Source organism: Vipera berus (genome assembly GCF_964194415.1).
Source record: "Vipera berus genome assembly, chromosome: 10".
NCBI classification, from domain to species: Eukaryota; Metazoa; Chordata; class Lepidosauria; order Squamata; family Viperidae; genus Vipera; species Vipera berus.
The window spans coordinates 9,187,492-9,208,040 of NC_138213.1; positions in this window are offsets into that span (position 1 = coordinate 9,187,492).

The window sequence follows — 20,549 nt, forward strand, 5'->3', positions numbered from 1 at the left end:
TTGAACTTTTTAGTCCCACCCAGTCTGCCGTTACCACTGCAGCCACGTCCACTCAATTGGCCACACCCACTCAATGGGCCACACCCACCCAATGGGCCACATCCACCAGGCACCCAATGATACATAAGTGGGTTTTGGGTTGCAGTTTGGGCACTCAGTCTCTAAAAGGTTTGCCATCACTGGTATAGGGTCTCCTGCTTGAGCAGGGGGTTGGACTAGAAGACCTCCAAGGTCCCTTCCAGCTCTATTTTGATTGATTGATTGATTGATTGACTGATTGGCTGATTAATTGAAATCAGGGAACTGGGCTAATTCACCAATCGCACAACAGCCATTCCCACTGATTTCACATCGCTAACTGGACATAATTAGAGTGGTATCTGATGCAAACTAGACGCACAGAAATCTGAGCCTGAAATACATGGATAGAGAAATATTTCAGATGTACACACAGAATCTTTTGCTGGCACTCTTTGCCACGGGGATTCACCTCCCAAAATAGCAGAGGAAATATGAGAAGTGCCAAAAATCTTCCATTCGGTATTTAAAAGCAGTCATCTCGCATGGCTCCTTCGCAGCTGTGACTGTTCCACCTGTTAAAAATAATAATATTAAGACAATAACATGATTTTTGCAAAGCACTGAAAGGTTTCAAATAGAAATGCAGACCTGGAGAAAGAAAGTGCATTAAAACTGCCTTACAATAAAAGGCAGGCATTAACCCTTTTAGCACACTTTTCTCCCGAAGCCAGCTTTTCCCTATTTATAAATACAAATTTACTGTCAAGATTTCAAAGTGTGCCTATTGCATTTTTAGACCTGTTTCCAAAGTCAAGCTTATCTGACATCTGAAACTCAAATGTCAACAAACATGTAAGCACTCAGAAAAGAAACTGGTTGATCAAAGCCATTTCCTTTCATTTGTTTCAGAACTGCAGCTCTCAGACAAAATGACACAAAATACTATGACATTTGGAACATTAGAGCAGATCTTCAAAGAACGGGGTCGGAAATTAGTAATTACAATATTAGGAACAATGTCTGCTTCTATGGATAAGGCTATGTCTGAAACAGGAGTCCCCAACCCTTGGTCTGTGGACCGGTCCCAGTCCCTGGCTTGTTGGGAACCAGTTCATGGAAGTGTCAGGTGAGCACACAAAGTTTCATTTGTCACCGCCGCTCACCGCTGCCGCTGCCAGTCCGTGGAGCCAGAAAGGCTGGTGACCGCTGGTCTAAAGGATGCTAATGAAGGCCTAACAGAGCCGAAACAAAGGTTGTTTCTTAAATATTTCTTGCCTGTGAATTGCAAGCCCTCCCCAATCGGAAATTCAGAAAAACTCTTTTTACTCCATTTGACTCCTCTTGCGATCCAAATGAAGATCAGGTTGTCCCTAAGGACCTTTCAGGTAATGGTGAAATGAATTAAATAAAAAAATATTTAGGATAGGTGCCGAATGCTCGACTGTTTGGGGCAAGCTACCTAAATTAACACCATGATTTCCTTCTACATCCCAGAACACTCCACATCAAGAAGGAAACAGAAGCTGAATGATTACCCCAAAGTGTGCTAGATGAACTGGAAAAAGTCTATTCAAACAAAGCTCATTAGTTTTGATACCTCCAGGGCTATGACAAATTAAGCAGTGGGTGAATGTGCTTGCAGACAAAAGGAAGATGCAAAAGAAAAAAAAGAAAAAGAAGAAAAACCTAGCGCCTGTGCTGTGCATTGTGTAAGTAAATTTACTGGGGAAACCAAGGTTAAAAAAATACTCTGGGAGCTAAAACGACATCCATTTTAAAAAAGCAGATCTACAGTAAACCATTTGTTTCATTTTGATACCTGTGTGGAGGTTGCATGAAAGGATGGTTAGCTACCTATATAACCTCAAGAGCAATATTAGACAGGGCAAGCTTGCAAACTATAGGTTTGAATGCTCTTTTCTTTCTGACTATGGGATTCTTTTTCTCTCTACATTTTTAGTTGTGTGAAGACAATTCGTAAGCCATGTACTATGATTTTGTACATGTCTCATATATCCCCACCTATCAGCAAGAGGTGCAGTCAGAGGAAACACCAGGGGCCATCAACAGGTTTTCTTAGAGACCCCCTGAAGACCCACAACAGAAGGATGCCCATCTCTGCTTAAGCCGAAGAGCAGCATTGACTTACGTTCTCCATCAAGAAAAAGTAAAATGAGTTCAAAACACATTCCACTTATCATTGTCTTAACTGAATGGGAAAATCCCCAAAACCGTTGTGCAGGATTGATGCAAGCTATCGATCAGGATACTTCAGTAAAGGTAAAGGTAAAGGTTCCCCTGCACATGCATGCTAGTCGTTTCCAACTCTAGGGGCCGGTGCTCATCTCCATTTTAAAGCCGAAGAGCCAGCCCTTGTCCGAGGACGTCTCCGTTATCATGTGGCTGGCATGACTAGACGCCAAAGGCGCACGGAACGCTGTTACCTTACCTCCGTCGTAGTGGTCCCTATTTTTCTACTTGCATTTTTACGTGCTTTCGAACTGCTAGGTTGGCAGAAGCTGGGACTAGTAACAGGCACTCACTCTGTTACGCAGCACTTGGGATTCAACCCACCAAACTGCCGACATTCTGATCGACAAGCTCAGCGTCCTAACCCACTGAGCCACCGTGTCCCTGATACGTCAGTACTCCAACTCTATTCAAATAATTATAAAGGTAAAGGTTTCCATATCCAGTCATGTCCAACTCTAGGGGCTGTGCTCATCTTTGTTTCCTAGCCGAGGGAGCCAGCCTTGTCCAAAGATGTTTCTGTGGTCATGTGGCCAGCATGAGGTACCTATTTACCTACTCACATTTTCATGCTTTGAACTTCTAGGCTGGCAAAAGATGGGGCAGGAACGGGAATTTACCCTGCCATGCAATGCTCAGGACTCAAACTTGGGCTGCCAGCTGAGAAGCTCAGTGGCTTTAACTGCTGAGTCATCATGCCCCCTCAAACAATTATAACCAGTGAGAATTCAGTACTAAACATGCCCGGCTATAACTAGATCAGTGAGGGCCATATCCCTGTGGCTACTTACTATATTGTCACATTAAGGTTAACTAGCTCAAAACAGCTTTCTGTCCAATCGTTGCCATGGGACTGGTTTTGCCCACCTAGGTCTAAGCTTCGTATATCCCAAGAATTAAATGCCTTTCATAAAAACGGTAATGTGGGAAGATCCAAAAGTGGATGTACAGTCTACTAAATTCCCCGAAAAGATAGTTGCATACTTAAGTCTGTGAAGCATTTTGCAGGTTGGTGGTCAGTTGGTCACCTCAAGTGGTCAGAAGAAGTCATTGTCTTCTAGTGACTCTAGACATAAAAAGTTTCAGATAAATTGGCAGAACTTAAGCCTTAAAAGAAAACTTTTCATTTCCTTCCATCATCTCTATATGGTGCTGCTTGCCTTCTATTGCAGGTGTGCGCATAACAACAAATGTTTAGTGTGTCACTCTCACTACTGCAAATAAAATCTGTGTGAACTTTCCCCAAATCCTCACAAACTGATAAACCAATACTATGGGGAAATAAACAGCAAAAATTCATATTCATGTTGATTATTATTCCTCTTTGCAAACAACTCAAGGGAAGGGAAGCGATGAATAGACCAAAAAAAATGGGCAGGACCTCTCTGTCTTAGATTATAAAACCCACCTACTTTGAAGATAGATTTTACAAGCTCCTTAAATGATATTGCAAGGTTGACTTGGGAACAACTTTTCTAGCATTTATACTTTAAAACTAATGTATTTATTGTTTCATACTTTTTCTCTAAATTGGAGTTCACCTCTACATAAATAAAAGTGTACAGTATTCCTTAAGGAACCACAAGCTCTTTCTTAAAGAAACCTTTGGTCAAATATCTTTGTTTAAAAGCAACAACTTTATTTAAAATCAGAATGGTGACAGAAAACAGATAGAACTTACTCAATTGGCAGTTAGTAATTCTCATGACTCAAGACCGTGAACCAGTGCAATTTCTTCATAAATGTGATTTCTTTTTCAAATCTTCTTATCTACATATTGCTATGGGGGGAAAAATGGGATGCAATTACTCTACCTAAATAAATAAAGTTGAATCACTGTATGCACAGAGTTCTTTCAACTATATTGAAATCATAACCTAGTTCTCTTTGTAGCTAAGCTGTTATTAGTAGCCTGTGTGGGTAGGACACAAAGCTATGACCTACAAATATACAAAAACAAATCGTGGGGCCTCTTGGTTTTCCAGGAAAGTCTTCAAAAGCCATACAATACAGAGGGAAAGAAATAGGGTAGTCCAAGTTCACACAGAGAAAGAAGAGATTCAATAGAAAATTTGGAATTGTAGTACAAATGTACTGGAGAGAAGAAGAAGGTGTTAATTGATGTTCATTATATTATACAACTGCACGGGTTACCAGTCTGCTTCAAGATCCAATTCAAGGTATTGGCTAGGCTAGGGCATGGGTCCTCAACCTTGGCAACTTCAAGACTCCCAGTTGAAGTCCACAAGTCTTAAAGTTGCTAAGTTTGAGGACCCCTGGGCTAGGTTATTTCAAGCCCTTTATGGCACGAGCCCATTCCAATGGGATTGGCCCACCTCATTCGTGCTGGCAGAAGAGGCATGCTTTGAACTTTGGCTGGCAGGGTCCAGGAAAAGGGCCTTTTCTGCCAAGGCTCTCGGTAGAACATCATGCCCCTTGAGGTGAGATCTAAGAGTCTCAAAAGCTGGCTCTTCTAACTGGCTTGGGGTTCCAGTGGGGGCATTTAATGTTGGGGGTGGTTAGTGGACTAGGAACAAGATCCCACATCCACCCAGTAGTATTCTGTTTTTTACCTTATTTAATTTCTGTTTATTTAACATTTAGCGGTTTAACGTTTGTACCCACAATTCCAGAGTCTCTCGACAGTGAGATGTCATATAAATGGATATAAATTTAATATGTAAATAATTTACAAACATAATACAAATTATAAAATAAAATAAATACACTGTTACAGACTAATCCAACAGCAAGCACATCTGCACCAAGGCTCACAGCCATCACAAGGGTGTTTAAAAAACTATTCAGTACAACGGACAGTTCCACAGAGACAAGTGTGTGTCAGGAACTGACCGGCTGTGTTGATTTCTAACCCATTTCTGTAGCAGTGTGATTTTTTACAACATAAAATACCCTTGGTGAATAGGCAGTCAGCCTTACAGCGTTTTAACAATTGTTCAAAATATAAACAGCTTCCAAAATCAAGCCAGAACAGAAATATGAAGAGATATGAAATCGCTATGTGACTTGTCTGTTGAATACACTAGACCTTGGACAAGTGTTGCATGATCTGAACTGGCTTAACCAAGATAAGATGGCGTAAAGATAGCTAGACAAATGTAACTAAAATTCACCTTCAAAATGATAACATTTCTCTCCCTCCTTTTCAGCTTAAGCACAGAAAGATAATGCTATTGCTTCTGATACTGCCAAACCAGCAAGTGTTGGGGAAATCACAAAGGAGAGATCTGCCAGATGGAAACTGGGTTTTTATGTGTGACATCTTGGAAAAAATAAATCTTAACTTGAATAAAGTTTGCCAAGAAAATGAGAGACTCATGCTAAACTTGCTAAGAAAAAGAAGGGATTACTTTATTAAATTGCTGCTTCAGAAAAAGTACTATGGCACACTTAAGCATAAAGGGCAATATCTCAGGGCTCTAGATTCAACTGCATGATGCACTAGCTTAATCTTAAAAAAAGGAGGTGTATGAATCCAGCTGTTCAACCCTGTTGTCCAGTTGCATGAGCTCATAATCCCAGGTGTTTGGAAGCATTTTTGTTTGTAGATTCCTCAAGTACATACATGCTGCTGGAAGAGACTATGATTTAATCGCAGAGAATATTCTTCACATGCAAACATTCAACCCTGAATCTCCAGTTAGGACTAAAACAAATGAGCTATTGGGAAACTCCAGAAATCTGATACCAGTTATAATTGACCAAATATGGAGAACTTGTGGACCTTCAGATGTGAGGAGGACACATGTCACCAAGGGTATGGTGGCCACTTCAGCCTAAGTTGACAAAGGGTCTCTTATTATTTTACCCCCTGGTGCAAAGTTGTCCTTCAGGATTTCCTAAGCCATGAGCAGATTGAATTCTGCTTTCAGCATCCACTTGCCTCCAGGAAGCCTCTTGATTTTATCTGACTCAGGTTTATGTTTTGCAGACATTATATCTAGTGAATAACCATCGCTAGGCACTGAATTATAAGAACCATGGAAGAAAAGAACAAACAACTATATGTCGATGTATCCTATTTTCTCCAGATGATGATTTCTCTCAGTGGTTCCCATTTGGATATTTAGCAGCGTAATGGCCAGGCAATCAAAATCTCCGTACAAAATGGATTATTAAGGAAGGACACGGAGCATCATAAAAAAGTGGTTGATATTAATGTAGCTGACTTTGGGGTTCATTCCAACTTTTGGGGTCCATTGTTCTTACCACCTTTTACCCTTTTTTTCATGTCTTTTAGTTTATTTTTATTGTTGCCACTGCCTAGAGTCACTGGAAGTCAGGGGGCATAGAGTACAAGTTTAAACATTCACACAGACACACAGAAACCCACGGACGTATCTGTCCAGTTTGAAATCCGGGCCTGAAATATTTTTCTCCTATGAAACCAAATCAAGGATTTTTTTAAAGTATTTATTTTTCCTTTTCCTATGAGCACACAGTTGGAAAAGAACCTGTTTTATCTCCTCTCATTAATGTGTATTAAACCTGAAGTCATTTTGTGTGCAAATATTGTAGAAACTGGAAATTTTTGGTTCACTGGCTTTGACATTTGAGTCTATTGGTTAAACACTTACATTTAAAATTATATATGTCCTTTCCTCGGTTTTTTTTCCTGTGCACAATGTTTAAAAACCCAAAATAAATTTTGCTTTTAAAACTCTGTGCTCTGTCTACATAAGTTACCCAAAGTAGTTAAGTTTGTCGTGTTTTTTTTTATAAAAAAATAAGGTTACAAGGAGGGGGAAAAATGTAAGAAATACAGTCAGCCAAAGATACATGCCTTTCAGTTCAGTGAGGTCATTGAACTTCTGCAGCTCTGCCATCGCAACCAAGAGATGTAGGAAAAGGTTGGGACCACAATTCGTGCAGCGAGCAAGACGTCTCTAAAGCAACTTACAGGAAGGGAATGCCACAGTTGAAAGAAAATGAAAATTTGTCACGTCCCGGAGTCACACGATCCCCTTTTGCAAGCTTCTGACTAGCAAAGTCAACGGGGCAAGCCAGATTCACTTAACAACCGTGTTGCTAACTGAACAACTGCAACGATTGATTTAACGACCGAGGGAAGGTGGGTTGTAAAATGGGGCAAAAGAACCACTGTCTTCCTGAGCAATGGAGATGTTGGGCCTCCGTTGTGATTGTAAGTCGAGGGCTACCTGCACAGTGTTTGCAACAGGACAAACCTATCTGATATACATGACCTTGGTTTATATCAAGCTGGTTTATCGAACACAGTTTTGACTGCATCCTAACATGATGCTGGCTGGCTACATTAGAGGCCACCTCGTTGGGCAAAGCTAAAGAAGAATGTGGTTTTTCATGGTGCTTCTGTTTTATCCCTGGGGAAAGATTTAGTAAACAAATTGAAGTAGCAACTACATCCACATAATAATAATTTAAAAAAAGACTCAGTCCAGAATTCTTTCTGTAGCTAGAAACAGATTGCAGATGGAGAAAGACACCTCCAGAATCCAAATAATTTGCCATTTTGAATTCAGGATGAGTGAATAGCATAGAACAGCTCTGAAATCAGCTTCCCTGAGTCTCCCAGATTATTTAGGAGAGAATTTCCCAGCTAGCATAGCTAGATCTGCAGAAGGAAGACAGCAGGTTGAAAGAAACTAAATCTAGATTCTTATAAGATTTATCTGGAAGTTGCATCATGGCAACTGGACTTTTTTTTTTGGACTGAAATGTGTCACTGCTAAACCAAGTAGCAGTTTTCAGGCAGATCTAGTGCTTCAGATTTTTGCATAAACAACCGGCAGCAAAATTCTCCATTATCAGTGAAGGGATTCACCTCTTCAGCAGTTTGTTGAAAAGCTATTAGAAAGAGATTCAGAACGCATCTACCCTAATGTACATAGGGATGTGTTTGTTCTCCATAGAAAATTGTTCAGTTACTGGAGTTCTAATCACCCCATCCCATTCATTTCGACAAATATTGAAAACTGTGAAAATCAGAAAAGAATCCCTCTCCGTTTAGACAATTGCCACAAAGCTTAACTTTATTTATCTGCTTTTCTCTTTCTTTCTTTCTTTCTTTCTTTCTTTCTTTCTTTCTTTCTTTCTTTCTTTCTTTCTTTCTTTCTTTCTTTTTTCTTTTTCTTTTTCTTTTTCCTTAGAATCTTCAACTCATAGTAATCCAGTATTTTTGCCTTACAATGAATGAAATCCTTAAAAGGCTGACTTCAGAAAAATCCTACTTTTTAGACCTTTGATGTAAAGATTAAAAGCTTTCCCCTCTTTGTTCAGTGATGGAACATTTGTGACTTAGAAAGCCAAGATTTTTTATTTAAGGTCTGATTCCATTAAAATCAGCAGTAGAAATACCTAAATTAATTTAATCTCCCACAGAAAACTGGGAGATTAAACAATGGGGCCAATTCCCCATTTCTAAAATTGATTTCTTTGGCTGAGGTTCTTGCAAAAGCTCAGCCTGCAGGCTCATGCCAAGCCATAATATCCTTTGTGTGGACCTCGGAGACTATCCCCTGAAAACAGGAGCTCTAAAATATAGGTCCTTTCTTAGCATGTTTGGAGGCTCAAGGGATGTTAAGAGGGAAAATGGATGCCTCAAGCTATCAGTTGCTTAAATAACCCATTTTGCCCCTTTAAATTCCTGGCCTTACATGCCATTGATTTCATTGACTAAGTGGAGGCAAGTCATATTTTTTCCAGGATCCAGAGAGTTGATAAGATCCAGTGAGTTAGTGCATAAAAACCAGAATCTTGTTTAAAATGTTAGCAGTCATTTAGCTGTAACCCTCCATTTACAAAAATTATATACAATAAAATCCAAGCAACAAACTGAAGATGCACAAATCAACATTCTGCTCATGCTGAAAATAAAGTAAAAATGAAGCCAGGCAAAATTCTTTGGGAAGGAAAATTCTGGTGACTTCTGTTGAAATGGTCCATTTTTTGAGTTTCTACCCTCCAAAGGATAGAACACAAAACATATCAAAGACAGGTTCATACACAGAACTGTATACTCTACATTTGAGTGACGGATTCCTCCACACCAAATCACAGCAACTGGCATTCAAAATGCTCCTCTATTTGAAAAATGGTTTGCCCACAACTCTAGAAACAAAAGTGTTTTAGTTGAATCCACTCTGCCTTGGTGTGCAGAGGAATTAAAAGTAACAACCCTATTGCTGGTGGCTGTAAGTTTTAGAAAAAGCCATCTGAATGCAAACACACCAAACTAAGGGACTAAAACAATCTTTCCCTTAGTAGAGAGACTACATAACCATTTTTTTAATAAACAGGGGTCATATAATGAGAGGAATTTCGTGGCTGGCTTCCAGCATGCTTTTTTATGAAATGAAGCCCGTTATAATTAGCTGTGCGACATTGATTTTGCATATTGAAAAATGCTAGAAAATAGGAATGTGGGATGTATTGCAGAGGGTGAAAATATCTTCGCCCACTAGAAGGACATTGTACATTTGCAAGAATTAGCCTCTGGTAATTTTGTTTTGTTTCTGTTTTTTTCATTGCTTGCAAAGTTCTTCTCATCCTGCCATGAAAAGGAATTGTTTAACTGTTCGTTGTGTGCCGTTTAGTTACCTTGAAAAGCAGGGTATCAAAGAAAGCTCTAATGAAGGAAAAGGGACTATTAAAATCATTACACATTACAACAGATTGTGAAATAAAAGGGAGATCACTTTAAGATCTTGCAATTCCAAAGAGGATCACTCTAAAACAGATTTACTGCAGAAAACAGTGAGATCGTTGGATTTCAGTTATATTTTTCCATTTTATAATTTTAGACTACTTTAGTTTATATTTGCACATTAAAATATAGCACCTAAAAGTCTATCATTAAATACTTTTAATAAGTGCCATAAATAAGTTTTACAGTGCACATAAATCTAAGGCAAAATGCAGCACAAATTGTTAATCTTACACTTTTTCTCATTAATTGCAATACATAAACATATGTTTTGTACAAAGATATTTACGGCAAAATAAGTATAATAAATACAGCTTACTGCCTGTATTAATCTTAATAGTTACAAGCTGTTAATCTTATATATTAGGTAATAATTTCCAATAAATAATTGTTTATTATCTTGATCTTTGCTTGTCTTGAGTTTTAGCAATATGCAATAAAGAAATGCAATTTTGAATAATTTGATTGTGAGACTGCTGGGAAAATACTGTAAGTTATAATTAGCCGAGGGAAGGTTTTGCTCAGTATATGAACTATAGAGAGACAATTCAATAACAAAAACATGCATTATTGCGACCATAAATTATTTAAAAAGTTAACTTTTGATTTCAGGCAAAAAAAGGGGGGCTTTGAATTTTAAATGCAAAATTAGCAAAATATTTCCTATTCTTCTGGGCTTCTTCATTACTATCGAGTCCCCGTCTATCCAAAACAAAAATGTTTTATTCAGATTTGTTTGCTTAGGAAAAGAGAGAGAGAGACAGCATGCAAATTCTATTTGTAGCTTTTATTATCAGAATAGACAGACAGACAGACAGAATCTTGTTACATCTGTTAACTTATTAATTTGTTGTTTTTTTAAAAAAAAATCAAAATTGGAATATACTACCTTAGAGGGAACTTCATTGTCTCTAACGGAGAAGTTGAGATGAAGCTTCATAACCCTGAGCAAGATTTAAAGACAATTGGAATATAGGTGTGACTCAAAAAAAAAATAACTGACTAGGTGATTCAAGTGCTTAAGCATCTAATAAACTATTAATGTATCTATAGCCAGAATATTTTTCAAGAGTTGACGCTATTACAGGTTTTTCATTAACCCGCCAGGAATGAGTTCACTGCTAACCTCAGTCAAGGGAAAATAAGTTAGCCACAATAATCTCTAAACGGAATCATTTCTTAGTATAGTATTATAATGCCTGCGCTGTTTAACTGCTGACACAATTATACAGACATACTTTTTTTTTCTGATGCACCCTCCCAACTATTACAAAGAATTGCAATAATGCTAAGATTTAATGGATAAGCTTGTATCCGAAAACTGATAATATGCTTGTATAGGACAGAAAACTCTGAAGAATTATCTAAGAGCCAAGGGATATGTTAGGGATTCAAAGGCAAAATGTTGGTGTTTTGCTTTCTGAGTACAAACGCAGGCAGGTGCTCTGCAAATCTGGCTCTCCCAAGTGTAGATGGGAGCTGGGGAAAAGAAAATATGTCAGTTTTAAAGCCTCTCGCCAAGGACCGAAGCATCCTGACACGGATTCCTTTTTAGGCTCCTTCTTTTTTCAACATGTTTTGGCCATCCTAGACTAACCCAGATCTTCTTCTACCGTGTCTGCTTTCTACCGAGTGCGACTGTCAGGCTTGCAACTAAGTTTTGAAAGAACCATGATCACTCCAGGTTTTTCCGACCATCATCTCAAAGGTTTTAGGGATCAACAGAGAAAAAAAGCTAAGTTCAGTCTTCCTCCATAATCTGCTAAAGCAGGGGGCAGTGTGGCGGGGGGGGGAAACAAATCGTGGTTTTGTAAGTCTTCCAATTATACAACTGTAGAAGGCAAATATGCATTGTGATCAGCTAAAGTGTGCGCCGTGAGTTTTGAAAGGACCGCGTTTGAACGCAGTTGTGCAGTTTTCACTATCAATTAGGCAGACGTGCCATTTTCAAAAAGAGATGAAAATTACTTAACAGTCTCCCCTACTTTGAACCGAGTCATATTGTTGTTCACATTTAAACTACCTTGTTCTTCCTTTGAAATCTTCTTTTTTTTGGGGGGGGGGGAAATGGACATTTTTTTTATAATCTTAAACTAACAGTCAAAAGTAAGAGTTCTCTATATCCTTGGAAGAAGTCCAAAGTCATTCTTTGAACATACTTGTGTTTTTCTTTACACTTTCCTTTTCTTTATACTTTCCCACACTTCTGTCCTGTTCTCTTTTACTCTTTATTGTGCCTTTTGATTGTTGGCTTATGTTGTTTTTTACAGGCATGTTTTGTAAAATGTAATAAATATCATTCGAAATGAAATGGAATTATGCTTTTTTTTTTCCCCTTAAAAAAAACTGCCTTCAAAATTTCTCCAAACAGGAGAGCTAAATTAGGGTGAGATTATCTTCAGAATTTAATGAAGAGTTAAGATATCAGATTTCTACCTCTTTATCCAGAGGTGATCCTAGCAATGTCATTGATTTAATGCACTCCCTCTTATTCTGCTGTCAAGTTTGAGAGAGAATTAATACAAAAGCATTTTCAGAGCCTTGCAGTCCTTAACAAAAACATTAATTGTTGGCTACGTGCATTCTTGGAGGCACTTTTATCTTTAAATTGCACTTGTGCTGCTGATAATGTTCCCACTCTGAAAATATCCTCGCCCCTTTCAAATGTAACCTATACAAATGTCTCTTCCCCCACCCGAAAAAAATCACATTCACGCTCCACATTTGTTTCTTCATAGCATTTGCTCAGGTGCTGTAATGGAGAAGACATTGTGTAAATGTTGATTGCTAATAACAAGAAATGTTAATTTTTTGTTTCTTTCTTTCTCTTTCTCTTTCTTTCTTTCTTTCTTTCTTTCTTTCTTTCTTTCTTCCTTTCTTTCTTTTTTACTCTTGAGGATTAACATTTGCATTCTGACATATCCTAGCGGCAACAAATGAGCTTTCTTTTTGCTTTTGAGCATGATATATTGGATGGGTAGACCTATATGCAATGTTTCCACATCGTTGTTGAATGGAATTTCTACCTGGAAGAATACATTTGGATTTTAAGTTTGAAAAAGTAAAGTAAAGGCAGGAATAAGGAAAATTGGCTTGTACCTTGAAAGAGTTACCTATTTAAGGGATGGGAAACTAACATTGTTGTATTGTATTAATCAGCATTCAGCTAGGGAGGATACTATGTCTATATGTGTTAGTCATTTTTTTTTCTAAGACACTTTATCTTTTGATGTCTTGTTTGGTCTGTTTTTTCTTCTTTTGCTTTTTAAAAAATATTTTGGTGTTTTGTATTTTAATGAGGGGTTTTCTGAATAAACTAAATATTATAAACTAAATATTATACATGAGTTACCTGTTATGAGCTATGTATCCTGCTAAGATGCTGATAACAGCCTTACCGAAACATCTAGCACCAATTAATACTTGCATTCTTGTTGCTATCGGAAAATTATGAAACCCAAATCTTTTACTAGCTTTTCTGATCACCCAGGAAATCGGGAGGAATTAATACACATTGTGACATGCGGCAAGGGTCAGGAAAAGATAAGTTGTCTAAGGATGCCTCAAAAGTAATAATCTGCCCCCCCCCAAAAGTCATTTTCTGACTATCCAGATCAAGAATATCTGCAAAACACAGCAAACCTCCCCAGTCTGAGCACAGGCAGGCGAGCCTGCATCACAAAGCAATCCAAAAACCAGCTGAGGAACGGTATTTGCTCTTTCCGCAGCCGATGGAAAAAACACAACTTTCACATAGTTTAAAATGCAACACCTTGCCTAAGACCCACAGAAAGGGGGTGGGAAAACCGTATAGCCAGCTAAAGCCCAGAAGTTTCCCCTATGAACAATTGTTTTCATTTTCCTCCCATGCCACTGGATATTATAAGTGGAAAGTAAAACACGAGTAAATATGTTCATTCCACTCCGGCGATCAGTGATAAATGAAAGGTTATGTTATGGCAAAAGGTCACCCTCGGCCTCCTGTACGTTGGAGGACAATTCAGCTACATGAGGCTCTACTCCCACCAACAGGCCGGCATTAGTATTGCATCCAGGCTGATTCTCCTTCTCCCATCCTTTTTTATTCCGAACTAATAATATAAGTGATGAGAAGTATGCAAATGCTTTTTAAACCATGGCTACATATTTAGCATGAGGTTGCTGCCACCTAAATTCAGCAGGTCCAGAAAGCGGTTTTCTGTTCTTTTTCTTTTTTTTTCTTTCTTTCTTTCTTTCTTTCTTTCTTTTTTTTTTTAAGCCACAGAACCTAACTGCATCTTGGGAAACTTGACTCTGTTACAGTCTTAAAATACTCCCGAAAGGCATCTTGCCAGATCAAACAATTGCCGAGCCAGAAGGCTAAAGAGGAACCCTGCTTATAATCTTGCATTTAAAATAGGATTTCCTCTCTCAGCCAAATTAGGGCAACCATCTGGCAGTCACTAGCCAACCTTGGTGGCCTCAGAAGCCATCTAAATACAAACAGTTCTAATTCTAATTAGCGTTTGGAGAGGAGACCATCAGGAACCTCCAAATTTAGTCTGGGATGATATTATTATTATTATTATTATTATTATTATTATTATTATTATTATTATTATTATTATTATTATTATTATTAGTTCTTCTATGCTACTGCCAAAAAAATCCCCTATATAGTTGTATACCAGAAGCCACCGGGAGTCACATTGTCAAACAAACAGGAAGTCTTAAAGGAAGAGCCTTAAAAAAGCCTTGGTGGAGCAGTGGGCTAATGCCTCCTTAAATAACACCAGCTGCCTGCAACTAGTGCAGGTTTGAGTCCCACCAGGCTCAAGGTTGACTCAGCCTTCCATCCTTCCGAGGTAGGTAAAATGAGGACCCAGATTGTTGGGGGCAATAAGCTGACTTTGTAATAATGCCGCTTGGGGGGGCGAAAGCCCTAATAAGCAGGCATATACGTAGAATGAAGGCTATTGCTAAGCACATTGATTTGTGCTTTAGATTGTAAGCCGCCCTGAGTCTTCGGAGAAGGGCGGGATATAAATGGGATTAAAAAAAAAGATTCCTGATTTCAGGGGATGGCCCAGGAGTCATCTGTTTAATGTCTCCTTGCATTTTTCTCAAGGTATAATATAAATAAGTCTTTGACAATATAATGTTACCTGATGGATTGTTTCAGGGCCCCTTTATTAAGCAGCCTTTTTTAATCAAATGCACGATCGTAATGCAGGTGGTCCTCAATTTACGGTTCCATTTGTTGCTAAGCAAGAAGGTTCATGCTGCACCCAATTTTATGACCTTTTTCTTTTTTTTTCTGGCCACTGTTAAGCAAATCTCTCCAGTTGTTAAATGAATCTTGCAGTCATTAATCAAATCCAGCTTCCGCACACACACACACACACACACACACACACACACACATACACACAAATTGACTTTGCTTGCTGGAAGCTGGATGGGAAGGTCACAAACGGTGACTCAGGTGCCCTTGTGATCTGTCAGCCATGGCGAAAAGATGCTTGTTGCCCAGCATCTGAATTTTGATCTTCTTATTGTGAGGATAATGCAACAGTCGTAAGGGCAAGGACCAAGTTGTAAGTCGTTTGTTTTTTCCAGCGCTGTTGTAATCTTGAATGGTTGATCATGATGATCCAGATCCTGGTGTTGAAATGGCTGAGTTAAAGAGAACAAATGAGTCGTAATCATTTGTAATTATCCCTATTTCAGGAAAACCATGACGGGGAATCACAGATAGGATGGGTTAGGGCAGGGGTAGGCAACCTCGGCTCTTTTATGACTCATGGACTTCAACTCCCAGAATTCCTGAGCCAGCTATGCTGGCTATGCTGGCTCAGGAATTCTGGGAGTTGAAGTCCATGAGTTATAAAAGAGCCGAGGTTGCCTACCCTTGGGTTAGGGTTTGCTCAATATGTTTCTTTCTAAATAGGCTTCTAAATGTCAGACGATGGGATTGCAGCAACTTCTGATTATATTTTTTAACCTACTTTGATCTACTTTTGTGCAGATGACTGTTTTCCTGCTTCTGCAACCAAAGTCAGCACAAAAGCTTGCTGAATGAATCACCTGGGGTCCTTTCCAGCTTTATGGAAGGACTCACCTTTATCCCGGTCCGAATAAACACATGTCTCGGAGAGAATCGAACTCTTCCTCTTTGCTCTCTCTTAGACTCCCTGCTTGACAGAGCGGTCACTAAACGAATGCTTGTAAGAAATGTAGAGCGAGCGATAAGGAACGTGACATCTTGGAGATTCAAAAGATGAAGGCGTAATCTTGCGCTTGCAATCAGAACCAAAAACAATTGGGAAGATGCCAACGATGTTTCCACTGCCTAAAATCATCAGAACAGACTCTGCCAAATGCTGTTCTTTCCTTTAGCTCGACACAGATGGGGGAAATATCCTGGTGAAACAGTGGCTCCCATTTCATTCAGAATCCATATTGTTTGAACACCAAAAAGCACTTCTTTCCTAAGAAGCCAGCAGTTCGAAAGCACGTAAAAATGCAAGTAGGAAAATAGGGACCACTACGGTGGGAAGGTAACAGCGTTCCGTGCGCCTTTGGCGTCTAGTCATGCCGGCCACATGACCACGGAGACGTCCTCGGACAAGCGCTGGCTCTTCGGCTTTGAAACGGAGATGAGCACCGGCCCCTAGAGTCGGAAACGACTAGCACGCATGTGCGGGGGAACCTTTACCTTTACCTTTAAACTAATCAGGCTCAAGGCATGGATTCAAAACACAAATCAACCCCAGCATTTATTTATTGAACAGGGTAAATTTTAATATTTCAAAGGGGGGGGGAACCAAATCTAAAGCACGACCTGAAATCCAAGGGGAAAACCCTAACCCTTGCACTGACGTCAGAAATGAAGCTCCCTCGAACCACAGCCGAGCAGATAAAACCACTTGCAAAATGCCTAATCGGTCATATAGCTTTTCCCCTTCTTTGTAACATTCCTACTTTTGGTCTCACAATAACAGGCGTGTACAACCTACAGTGCTAAAATAATACAAGGCCTTCCAGACGAGGAAATCGCTTCTTGCTTTGGCCACCTGCTAAGCTCCAAACTTCGTTGCTGAACGCTACTCAGCTGCAAATAGCCATGTACAGTAAGAATCAATGTGCAATCACTGAAAAAGCAATAAAGTCGTGAAGTAGCTTCACATCATTCTTAGACTGTCCCCTGGTATAAATACAAAAAAAAAGAACTGGGAAGGGGGAGAGACCAAGTCAAAAGCTGGTCAGTTATTTATGTCGTTACAGAAGCTTTTCCGCCTTGCTATTTGTTCTATAATAATTCTTATTCATGAAAAGAGCATCAACGGAGATGTTGCTTTTTATGCATTCTCACCCACTTAAATGCGGATGGAAGGCAGATGACAATGAGTTCACTAGAATGCAATGCAAACGGGGTACACGCTTTCTTTTCGAAACACTTGTTTCCTTCTACAGCTTGGGGGGGGGGAACCCAAGGATGTAATCTTGTAAAACTGTTTTTCCTCCCGTTTCCAAGCAGCAGGTCCCAAATTTGAATTTGAAACAAAAGTCTCCAAAAGTGTGTGTTTTTGAAAAAGGTGCATACAGAGGTAGACAGACAGATAGATAGAGAGAGAGAGATACAGAGATAGAGAAATAGAAAGATAAAGAGATTAGATAGATGATAGATAGATAGATGATAGATAGATAGATAGATAGATAGATAGATAGATAGATAGATAGATAGATAGATAGATAGATAGATAGATAGATAGATAGATAGATAGATAGGCAGGCAGGCAGGCAGGCAGGCAGGCAGGCAGGCAGGCAGGCAGGGAGAGACAGGGTAGAGCTTATAAGTTCTCCATCTCTGAGAGCATCTATCACATTTTCACTGTGGCATCTTGAAGATGTTTCAAGGATCTGTAGCCCCAAAGATCTGACGTAACACCATCAAAGAAGCATGATCACCCTTTCAACACAATGCATGTAGCTTGACTACCTCTATCTTCTCTTTTGGGGTGATGTGTGTTGCTGCAAAGAGGTCCCAACAAAGGAGAGGCACATCTGCACTAAATATGCAGGTGCTGATTGATTGGCACAGATGAAAACTTTAGGAATGATTGCTGCAATTCAAAGTGAAAGATCATAGATCTCATCAGAGAAAAAAGACATTCCTTGCCTGACTGGCAGCATGCTGTTTAATTTGCTCTCCTGGTGCTGTTTGTTGTTGACAGGCAAGTTCAAGATTTTTACTCTCTCTTTTTCTGCCTGGGCTGGACAGTTCAATAAAGAAAGGACTATAAAGCAGTGTAGAAAAGGCTGCAAAAAAAATATCACTGAATACACCAGCCTACACAGTCCCAAACTATGTAGACATTAGTAGACAAATTATGTACACTAACACAAATGACATCAGTGTATTTCAGGTACCAGGCTAGAAACCAGGAGACTTGTTCTGTACCAGCCTGCTACCGGCCCTGCAGAAAAGGCAAGGACAAGGCCTTTTACAAGAAGGCAAGAGGCTGGAATTACGCCTGCCAAATTTATTGCTACAAAAACAAATAGAACAAGACACGAACCAAGAAACAGGAGCTTTTCAAGCGGTTGCCTTCAGCAAACCAGCCCTCCCACGCATTCCCCCTTAAATACAGTTCAGGGCGTGGCTTCTCTCTGACTCCTTCCGAGGAGCCCCATTGCCTTCCTCTGTTTACTCCTAATTGACTGCCTCCTGCGTCGGGCGTCCTTGAACAGGGCCAGCTGTGGGTCATCTTCGTCCACGCTGTCAGGCTCACACAGCTGGGTCTGCGTCGTGACCAGATGAGAGGGGCCTGGCTGAGGGCTCTCATCAAGCTGTCCAACCCCCTCAGCAAGCTCTTCAACACCCCCTCCTCCTCCTCCTCTGAGTCATCCGACCCAACTGCCGAACCCACAGGCTGACCCTGAATCACAACAAGACTGACAGTTCTAGTTCTACCTTAGGCATGAAAGCTGGCTGGGTGACGTTGGGCCCGTCTCCAGGAGACTGGAAGTTCTAGTCCCACGTTAGGCTTGAAAGCCAACTAGGTGACTTTGGGCCAGTCCTTCATTCTTAGTCCAACTCACTTCACAGGCTTGTTGTGGGGAAAATAGGAAGAGGTGTTAGGTACAGTATGTTTGTCACCTTGATTCATTTATAAAGCTACTAAAAGTGGGCTAGAGCTAAATAAATACCAATGATATCACAGCTCACTTACTTTATTAATGAATTTCAGTCATTCCTTTTAACAAAATACAGTAGCTAAATCAGACAGCCAACTATGCCAAGATAATATTTTTTGCTGTTCTCCGCTCATCACTTTTTCACCCTGTCTTCATATTACCATGATTTCATTCTTCCCACCTGCCTGTCACGGATATTTTTCTCGCACTATTTTGTCAAGAAAGAAATACTAAACAGAGCGCAAATATAATATAACAGAAAAATTGCTAAACAATAAGACGGATCCCTGAGAAAATTTGATATAGATTTCCTGTAGTTTTCCAGCATTATTTTCCACCTTTCTCACTTGGGATGCTGCAAAATGGCAATGAAAAGTGAATTTCCTGCTGTTACAACTACTTTGGATGCTTGTGCTTTTGCTCCTGTGGAGCCAGTTTGGATCAATTTCAAGAAAATAGCCTTTATCCACACTTCTGCACAGGGGGGAAAAATACATTTCTACTTAGAGGCACTCTGTGCCAGCCTCTGTGGCATACAGTTGGCTGGCCAAAATACAGAGTGGATTATAAAGCTCAGGATCTTTTGCATTGCAAAGATGCAAATGCTTTCATGCTTTTCATCTGGTTCATGACTAAAGCACACGGTCCCTTTCACAATTGCAAACATATTTTGATGGTTCAGGCCTCATGTAAAAGGACTCATTTGAATTCATGCCATTGTAAACCACCCAGAATCCCTCAGGATAGCGAGACGGATGGCATGTAAATTTAATAAATAAAATAAAGCGCAGACAGATCTGCACACCCTTTCCAAGCACACACCTGATTCTAGCTCTAATTGAAAAAGGATCCATGGACAGTGGAAAAGTAGGCTTGGGTATCCAAGCAGCAGGGGACTTTTAAGGACAGGAGAATTTCGTTATCTGCAGATATGGTAGAGCCCGTTCTCTAAGCAAGAGACATTTGAATTAGTGCTATGTGCCAGCATCCAAGGCATTTTTCTACTGGGGAAAAAAAATAAGCTTTTGATTTTCTGCAACTTTCTCAGACTTGGTCAGATGTTTCCTTCGTAGTGTATTTGAGCTATTTTTGTTGTTGTTGTTGTTGTTGTTGTTGTTGCTGTCACAGGAGAGTGGTGGATTATTATTATTTTGGGGGTGATATATTATTATGATCATTCTTCCCGGCCTCCTTGGTGATCCCTGATCAGAAAAAGCCAAAGAGAGGACTTCTCTCCTGATAAAATTTAAAGGAGATTTAATGAAGGCAGTTTGCACTAATTGGAACAGCTGATTTGGACACGCACTTTCTTGCCTTTGACTCCCCTGCAATAATAAAGGAGAATATTTGTAGCACAGGGTTGAAATGAGGGGTCCTTGCTGTTCTCTGAGCT